This window comes from Danio aesculapii, chromosome 15 (assembly GCF_903798145.1).
Source record: "Danio aesculapii chromosome 15, fDanAes4.1, whole genome shotgun sequence".
Lineage (NCBI taxonomy): Eukaryota > Metazoa > Chordata > Actinopteri > Cypriniformes > Danionidae > Danio > Danio aesculapii.
This window is the reverse complement of record NC_079449.1, coordinates 19,142,387-19,152,738: the sequence shown is the minus strand read 5'-3', so window position 1 is coordinate 19,152,738 and position 10,352 is coordinate 19,142,387.

Here is a 10,352-nt window from a genome sequence, read left to right as displayed (position 1 = left end):
TGTTAGACCATGCACCACGGCGCAAACCAAATTTTTCCATCCTTAAAATAGCAAAAAGTGTATTCGGACACGACCTTCATGCTTTTGCACCATGCGCTTTAGACTTTGCTTTGTTAAAATAGAGACCCTAATCAACTAAATAGACATGTTCCTCTTTTTTATTGATAGAATACAAGTTCACCGCAATTTCTGTGCAAACCTGTACAAATATATTGTGGAAAAACTGAAACAAAAGTACAAAGGCCTGGTCGTAGCTGTCGACAAAATTTCAAGTGTCTTCTGCATGTGTGAAGAACATATTATGAATAAATTGGTATAACAGTTGCATAGATTATGGCACATCAAATTGATATTATGGTATTAATAAAGACTTGACTTCCTCTCCCTGTCTTAACCATGCAGCAGGTTCACTGTATGACCACCCTTTAAAAAACACTGGTGCTTTATGAAAAGTGATCTCGCTTTCACAAGGCTTCTTTCACCTTCAGCACAAAGTTATTTCCCGAGAATAATAACGAAGGGCATCGCAGATAAGGAGCTTGGCGGACAAGGACAAGTGAAAATCACACCGTGCAAATGCGCCGCAATTGCAGAGGCCCTTTTTGAGAGATCACCGCTGGTTTAAATTGCAAAAGATGAGCGTCGAAATGGATGAGGCGTCTTCAGGCTCTCTGGCGCTCGCCTATTGCGATTTGCAGTAATTACTCATTGAATGGGGGGACATCAAGAAGCTGCTGACGCCGTCTCGTTTTTCAGCAATAACACCATCATTCAGTCACCTGGAAATGCGTGTCCAACAAGGCATACGAGCGACGCTTTCACCTGCTTCTACTGTGTATTGATCAATGCGGAGGAGAAGCGGAACATAATACTACATGACCTCTGTTGACATTATAATGTTGCATTATTTTGTAATAGTGAGGAAAGTGATGACAGCTCAAAAAAAGGTATAATAGCTGAGGCGTGTAGATTTTGCATAGACGAAGATGAGGAGATAGAAACCCCCATGAGGAGCGAGGAGAGAGTGTGGTCTGATAATGGAGGGCAGGGGAAGGTTGCTGACCTGCAGATCATTCTGGGGGTTGAGTTACAGAGGCGGGACAAGGTCAGACTCCTTAGTTTACCACTGTGGTTTCATCATCTGTGTTTTATTTAGTATCACAAACAAATTCGGGAGATACCCTTAAATAGACATTTCCGAGCATCCGACCCAAATGGCATCAATTTTTTTGGGCTGTGATGGAAGCTGTGGGGATGTGGATAAAAAATTATGTGTAAAGCCGCTGTTGTGTGCGAGGGAGTTTTTATTGAGACAACAATGAATGGGTAACGTGTTCTGAGTGGTTTTTAAGGCATTGCTGTGTGATGGCTAAGGTGTTTTAGGTGGTTGCCAGGTGGTTGCTAGGATGTTCTGAGTGGTTGCTAGGGGCTTGCTAGGTTGTTCTGAGTGGTTGATAAGGCATTGCTAGGTGGTTAGCTAGGGTGTTCTAGTTGGTTTCTAAGGTGTTCTGAGTGGATGCTAAGGCGTTGCTAGGCGGTTGCTAGGGTGTTATGAGAGGTTACAAGAAGTTGCTAGGTGGTTGCTAGGCTGTCCTAGGTGGTTGCTAAGGCATTGCTAGGTGATTGCTAAAGTGTTGCTAGGCGGTTGCTAGGGTGTTGCTTTGGTGTTCTGGGTGGTTGCTATGGTGCTATGGTGTGGTTGCTAAGCTGTTCTAAGTCGTTGCTGAGGTTTTGCTAGGTGATTGCTTGGGTGTTTTGAGTGGTTGCTAGGGCATTGCTAGGTGGTAAAGGTGTTTCTAGGCGGTTGCTAGGTGTTCTGAGTAGTTGCTAGAAAGTTGATAACACATATTAACATGGTTCTAGTATGATTAGTATGTCATTAGTATGTTTCTATTGTGGCTTAGTATATTGTTAGTATGAATGTTGTTAGTATGTCCAATGTAAAGTAAATGGTAGTTTTTTATAATGGAAGTCTATGGGACAGTTGCTAGGGCTGTAAGTGGTTGCTAGGATGTGGCTAGTAAATTGAAAGGTGATCAGTGCTTGGCAGATTGGTAGTCTGAGTTAAATGAGCCCAACCTTAAATCTGTATGACAGTTTGGCACAAAGCTATGAGCTCACAAAGTTTGGTCCAATGTTAAGTCAACCGTAAAAAAACCGTAAGCTGGATCAGTTGGAAAAAATATAGCAACCAGAGTCAGACCATTTTGGAGGTTTGGAGTAAGTTTGGTTGTTGTAGTATGAACTGTGTAGGAGGAGATGTATTTAGAAATTAGTCTCAAAAGAAGAAGAATGTTAAGTTTATGTAAGAGTATGTTGGTTTCTCAAGCCACCATAATGATAAATACTAAATAAATAATTTGCTTTAAATAACAAATAATAAGTTAAACAAACAGGAATTATTATAAATTAAACAAATGGATACAAATTAAATTAAAATAGTAATGATTCTAAAATAATTAATATAAAACACGATTGCATAAGTTTAAAGTAAATAAATAATAAACAAATGTAAATGTTTATTTGTTCAAATTAGATTACAATAAATGATAATAATAAATGTGTGTATTTATGTATGTATATATAAAATATATAAAAAATATATTATAAAAATGCAGTCTACTTCATTTTACTGCAATGCTGTAATCATGCAGATGCTGCAATTGTCTTTTTTTGACATTCAGTTAAGAGGTCATTGATGATCTTCTACTGACCAAGTATTCCTGTTTTGAAGACAGAAAAGAGATGACCAATCTTGAGGCTAGAAATTTGCATAAGTTCACATGTAAATAGTCAATGGAATGGAAAATGTGATTCCATACCTTAGTCAGATTTTTCATTTAGTGTTTTTTTCCACCATGAAAGGTTGTCAAACACTAAATAAACCATATCAAAAATTATTTGAGAACTGGTGTAAACGTTTGGTGGTCAAATAAATAAGTAAATAAAATGATTTAGCTTTAGAAAAACACAGTCCCCTGTGTTCTATATTGTTAGTCAAATTATTAAATAAAACCTCTCCAGTAAAAATATGAAAAATATGCGGCAAGAGTTTGTTTTCTAAAAGTCCACAGGCTCATAGCTGAAGAAACGGCCAGTTTCTAATTCCATCACTGCTGTTTTCAAAATTTCTAATCCAATCTTATAGTTTCATAATTGGAATCAGTTGGACTCAAGACATCTACTGCCATTATTTCCAGCTCATAAAGCAACTTTATCGAGCTTGTCACTTTCACTCAAGACATTTTCCCTCCAATGTGGTCACACAAAAACACTGGCACAATTTCTCAGGTGCCCATGAGCACACAAGTCACAAACCCCCCTATTCCTCACAAAATTTATTCATCTTACGCTGAGTCATCAGAAGCATTGGCCTAAAAATCCCCTGAAGTCTCTTAAAATGCGCAGCTTTGTTCAATGTGTGATGTAATTTAAACTGAAACATGAAGATAGGGCGGGACAAATGCAGTAGCCCATCCCCCTTTTAAAAAAAGTAGCCAATAGCTTTTTGTTTATAGCTCTGCCAGTCAGAGTCATTGAGTTAAAGCTCATCTCATCTGCAACAGAAATGCTGATGTGTCTTACCGTTTATCTGCTGTAAAATAAACCATTCAAAATGGTCCTATAAATTTAGTGCTCTGCATTCAATCATGCAAATGATCTGCTCTTTGCTGTTGCTGCCGGAGCAGACCCTGTATGTCCTGTTGTAGGGATTAACATGATACTAACAAAAAACAGACTTCATTTACACCAATTTAAAGCATATTTACATCTTCTTGCCGTGTTTTTGCCTTGTATGGTGTACTGTGCCATATATAAAATTGTAATTGTGTGTAACAGACTGAATTCTGAGTTTCCTGGCTGTGTGCAAAGACCCCAAGGCACATCCCCTGGACATACAGTAACTCATGCCATTGTGAGCATTTATACTTCTACATTCTGTCTGTGCTGCTCTTACAATAACACTTCTTAAACACTAGTAGGCAGTGTGGTTTCTATGTTCCACTGTTTCAAGTTTCTTTTCCATTGATTTAATTATGCCAGAAATGTGCTCGATTCTACTGTAACAGTAATTTAAACACACATTCGATCGAGGATGAAAGAGGCGGGAAACTGAAAATGTTTAACAACTTTAAACATAAAATAAACACACAAAAAATGCATCCATCCGGTGCTCGAGACTCAAGATTGTAAAACACTTGCACTACCGGCTTCTTTCTGCTCCCACAACTCTTGGCTCTGCCCTCACTCGTCACAACTATACCAAACCAGCCAATCACAGATCTTGTGCTCTACATTGTCACATTATATAACATATTTTGAGGTGTGCAATTGAGTGTATGAGGGCAGGGGCGCCGCTGAAAGCATTAGCGTCTATTTCACTGACAAAATTGAAAAGCAGGAGGGTGGGGGATGGTGGGTGGCTGAGAAATCTTCACGGAAGTAGGGGGAGTGTTGTTTGGGCTACACCAGGACTGCTCTGTACACTTGAAGCTGATGCATATATAGGCCTTTAGTCACATGACGACTAATAAATATGGAGGTGTTCAGATCAACAATGTCTCAGCTCTCTCCTTCTTATATATGCAAGTTTTTAAACAAACCTTCTGCATGAATGTTTAGTCACACGTGAATAAGTAATCTTAAGTAATCTTGTAGGGGGTGGGACACTTAAGATATTAGAGAGCATTTGATTAGTAAGAAGATCTGATGAGAAGCTGAAGTGCAGAGTGATATTATATTAAAAAAAATGATTCTTATTTTCAAAAGTACAAAATTGCAACTTTTCAATGTTTACAGTGCATCTGGTAAGTATTCATAGCGCTTCACCTTTTCCACATTTTTTTGTTACAGCTTTTTCCAAAATGGATTAAATTTATTTATTTCCTCAGAATTCTACACAAAATACCCCATAATGACAACGTGAAAAAAAGATTTTTTGACATTGTTGCAAATTTATTATAATAAAAAACCTGAGGAATCACATGTACAGAAGTATTCTCAGCCTTTGCTCAATACTTGATGCACCTTTGGCAGCAATTACAGCCTCAAGTTTTCTTGAATATGATGCCACAAGCTTGGCACACCTGTCTTTGGGAATTTTTGCCCATTCCACTTTGCAGTACCTCTCAAGCTCTATCAGGTTGGATGGGAAGCGACTGTGTACAGCCATTTTCAAATCTCTCCAGAGATGTTCAATAGGATTTACATTTGGCTCTGGCTGGGCCACTCAAGGACATTCACCGAGTTGTTGTGAAGCCACTCCATTGATATTTAGGCGGTGTGCTTTGGGTCATTGCCCTGCTGGAAGATGAACTGTCGCCCCAGTCTGAGGTCAAGGGCACTCTGAAGCAGGTTTTCATTCAGGATGTCTCTGTACATTGCTGCATTCATCTTTCCCTCTATCCTGATGAGTCTTCCAGTTCCTGCTGCTGAAAAACATCCCCACAGCATGATGCTGCCACCACCATGGTTCACTGTAGGAATGGTATTAGCCTGGTAATGAGCGGTGCCTGGTTTTCTCAAAACGCCCGGCATTCACTCCAAAGAGTTCAATTTCAGTCTCATCATACCAGAGAATTTTATTTTGTTATGGTCTGAGAGTCCTTCAGATGCCTTTTGGCAAATTCCCGGTGGGGAGAGGCTTCTGTCTGGCCACTCTACCCAACAGGCCTGATTGGTGGTTTACTGCACAGATGGTTGTCCTTCTGTAAGCTTCTCCTCTCTCTGCTGGAGCTCAGACAGAGGCTGTTTCTCAATTCCAAGAATGCAGAGAACGGACTTGCGCTCTTGTGAAGACTGGTCTTGCCAGGTGTCCTCGGAAGAACGAACTCGGGGGACCACGAGAACAGAGAATGCGTCCAGTGGGAAATGAGATGCTGCGTTCTTCCCTGGTGCTTCCTGATTGTCACGTGACCTTCACACGTTTTTAATTGAAAATTATTTAAACATTACAGCATTCATACAATGATTTATTGTTTTTCCCCTTTTCAATATATATACTATGCATAAAGACTTTACAAATATACGTTGTACAATAGAAATAAAACAGATTTTAATATGAATTTTGTTTTGTGCTTTGACATGCACTGTCAACCCTGGAACCTTATATAGACAGGTGCATGGCTTTTTAAATCATGTCCAATCAACTGAATTTACCACAGGTGAACTCCAATTAAGCTGCTGAAACATCTCAAGAATGATCAGTGGAAACTGAATATACCTGAACTCAATTTAGAGCTTCCTGGCAATGGCTGTGAGTACTTATGTACATGTGATTTTTCAGATTTTCTATTTTTAATAAATTTGCAACAATTTTCAGAATGTCATTATGGGGTATTGTGTGTAGAATTTTGGGGAAATAAATTAATTTAATCCATTTTGGAATAAGGTTGTAACAAAAAAATGTTTCAAAAGTGATACCCTATGAATACTTTCCGGATCCACTGTATATCTTCTAAGTGTGAATTTTGTCACTGTTTTGGAGCAAGCTAGCTTATAATTTAACTTTATCACAGAGACTCACAGACAGATGAATATTCAGCCTGTGTTTCTCTGTACTGCAAGTGGTGTCAGTATCAGCCCAGTGGGCAGAGGGTCACTGGCTGTTGACCTTTGGTCCTGTAATAAATAGTACTGGGACTGTAGTTGTGAATGGCGAGGCCTGTCCCGTGTGCCAGGGCATGGGAGCGCTCTGTGGCCCAGACTACCTCCCGCTGATCTGGTAATGAGTAATCAGGCCAACAGCATGTCAATAGCTTGCCGTGAACTGGACTGACCCTGCTTGCATTTTCTCTCTGGCAGCTCAGTAGCAAAAGCTGGTAAGCGGCTTGACCAGCAGCCCCCTCCCCTTACATGGCCCACTCTGACCTTCTGTCTATGTGTGTTTATAAAGCACTGAAAGCACAGCAAGAAGAGACTTAAAGATGAATGACGGATGTCCAACAACACATAACAATTAAGACATTATTTGTTATTAGTAGTTACGTTATTATTGTAATATCTGTGTGTTTGTATGAGTGCATAGATTATTCAAGTAAAGTATTTTTTATTGTAGAAAAACACCTGAAATAGTTTTTTAAGATGAAATTAAATTTCAACTCTTCCCTCTAGACTCCCCCAAAGAATCCTAATTCAGTTGAACAGGTAAATGTATTGTTATGCATGGGCTAAGGCAAAGAAAAACATATACTGTATTCCACATACAAAAATACGCATATATGAAAATCAATCAATTAACCAGTAGCGTGAGAGGTATTTGCTTGTGCCATTGTTTGGTTTTGTTCCAAAAATTGGATAAACAGATCCCAAATTTTATGGTACTCCTTCAATTTTGCTCGTTATACTGTAGGTGATTCTTTCTAGTGCAATGTAATGTGTCAAATCTTTCAGCCAGTGGTCAATGGATGGACTTTCTATGTTCTTTCAATAGAGTGCTGTCGAATGCCTTGGAATAACAAGACACGTCAATCATTTTAGTTTGATAACGTGGTAATGACAAACTTACAGGAAATAAACCCAAAGCGCATATTTCAGGTGTAACTGGAATTGGTTTTAAAATAATTGAGGAGATTAATGTGATTACGTTTTGCCAGAAAATCTTCATCACCTCACATTCCCAGATACAATGAAAGATTGTTCCTTTATGTTTTTGGCATTTGAAACGTCTATCTGGGATGTTTGGATTAAACTTGTTTAGTTTTTCAGGTGTGATATAAGTACACATTGCCCAGTTATATTGGATCATTTAAAATTTTAATTGACAAGTTCTGGGCTTTAACACATATTTGGCTTAATTCTAAATTTGTTATGTCATATTCAACTAAATCTTGTGTAATACATTTACATACAGTGTTTAGCAAATGAGTACACCCCATTTTGAAAATTAATATTTTTATCCATTTCTCAGTGAATATGGGTAATATATATATATATTGGTGCATTTGAACAAAACAGATTTATTAAACAGATATATTTATTAAAATAATATTTTAGTCACAGAACATCTTTAGAAATGGAAAGACAATTAAAATTATGCAAAATATTGCAAAAACAAATAACAAACTACAACATTTGAACAAAATTGTATATATTCTTTGTTTCTCTTGATTTTTTTGCTATTTTTGAAAATCTTATTTAATATTTTTCCCTAACATAAATTTAAGCTACTAAGTTTTGAACCATTATTGTAAGCTATTTTCTTAGATTAGCTCCAGATTTGGCTTCTGACTAATCTAATGTATATGAACAAATATAATATTGTAGAGCATCCTATAGAAAATATTACCTTTAATGAGAGATTTGTGAGGTGTGTACTCGTATATGCTGAGCCCTGTATCTAAATTAAAGTTATCATACATACATACATACATACATACATACATACATACATACATACATACATACATACACACACATATATATATATATATATATATATATATATATATATATATATATCACTGGCTTCAACCAGTCATACTTTTCAAGGAAACTGAATAAAAGCTGAATAAATAAGCTTTCTGTTAATGAAAGGTTATAATAGACTTTGCAGATTTGTTCTGGGTTGTTCTTTTAAAACATATTGTATAATATATGATTTACTGCAGTGGCCATCTGTGCACACAAGACGACATATTCATTGGCTTCAATTTATATTTATTTTTATATTTATATTATTTACAACAATATTTTGTATTTTTCCTCTTAAATCTTATTTTTTTATTCCTCATTTAAAAAAAACTATTGGTAAAAGAGCTTTTATGTTTAAGGGTCCAATAGATTGTAATAATTTACCTGCTAACATTGCATCATTTAAGGTGTTTAAGCAAACTTTGCTGTCATATTTTGCTTTGGACTGTACTTGTTTTTCCTGAGGATGTTATTATATATGTGGTGATTTGATTCACTGATCTGTATATCTTTTTGTACTACATATATATAATATATATAATATACATACACACAGTATATACAGTTGAAGTCAGAATTATTAGCCCCCCTTTGAATTTTTTCTTTTTTAAATAATTCTCAAATGATGTTTAACAGAGCAAAAAAAAATTCAGTTTTATATATAATTATTTTTTCGGGGGTTTTCACCTTTATTGGATAGGATAGTATAGAGTATTGACAGGAAAGCATAGGAAGCGGAAGGATCGGCATAGGACCGCAAGGCAGAATCGAACTTGGATCGCCATGAGCACTGGAGTGAATGTGTTGACGCACTAACCACTACACCACTGGCGCCGACATAATTTTTTATTTATTTTTTTTAAAACCATTTCAAGGTCAAAATTATTAGCCCCTGTAAGCTATTTTTTTAATAGTCTAAAGAACAAACTGAACAAAACAAATATATACAGATGAAGTCAGAATTATTAGCCCGCCTGAATTATTAGCCCCCTGTTTATTTTTTCCCCAATTTCTGTTTAACGGAGTGCAGATTTTTTCAACACATTTCTAAACATAATTAATACCTCATCTAATTATTTTATCTTTGCTATGATGACAGTAAATAATATTTTACTAGATATTTTTCAAGACACTTCAAAACAGCTTAAAGTGACATTTAAAGTCTTAACTAGGTTAATTAAGTTAACTAGGCACTTTAGGGTAATTAGGCAAGTTATTGTATATTGATGGTTTGTTCTGTAGACTATCGAAAAAATATATAGCTTAAAGGGGCTAATAATTTTGACCTTAAAATGGATTAAAAAATATTAAAAACTACTTTTATTCTAGACAAAATAAAACAAATAGGACTTTCTCCAGAAGAAAAAATATTATCAGACATACTGTGAAAATTTCCTTGCTCTGTTAAACATAATTTGGGAAATATTTAAAAAAAAATCAAAGGGGCTAATAATTCTGTGTGTGTGTGTTTGTGTATGCGTGCGTGTGTATTGTTTATTATTTTAATGTGTTTTTTACATTGGTAACATAAAACTGTTTTTGTAATCCAGAGTCAAACACACACTGCACACACACACACACACACACTAATAATAAGCAACTAAAATTTAAACATTCTTTATTTTTTATATAAGTAAAACCAAAACCCTTTTAAATAAGATAATCATCCCGCATGCTACAATGGCTAGAGCAAAGTGAAATGGCTAGAGCAAAGTCCAGTCTGTGGTCAATTCTAGAGGGTAAAGTCCTAGAAAACAGTGCGAGGAAGCAAAAACAACATTTCTGTGTAAATTCCAGCAAGGTGCCCTCCCCGTCCTCTGCATTAGTCCTCTCCCGCCTTTGATTTTTTGGCTCACTGAAAGAGAAAATGATGTAGGAGAAGACTGCATTGGCCACAGCTGGATAATTCTTCTCTTTGCCCTAATTAAAGATCCTTGCTG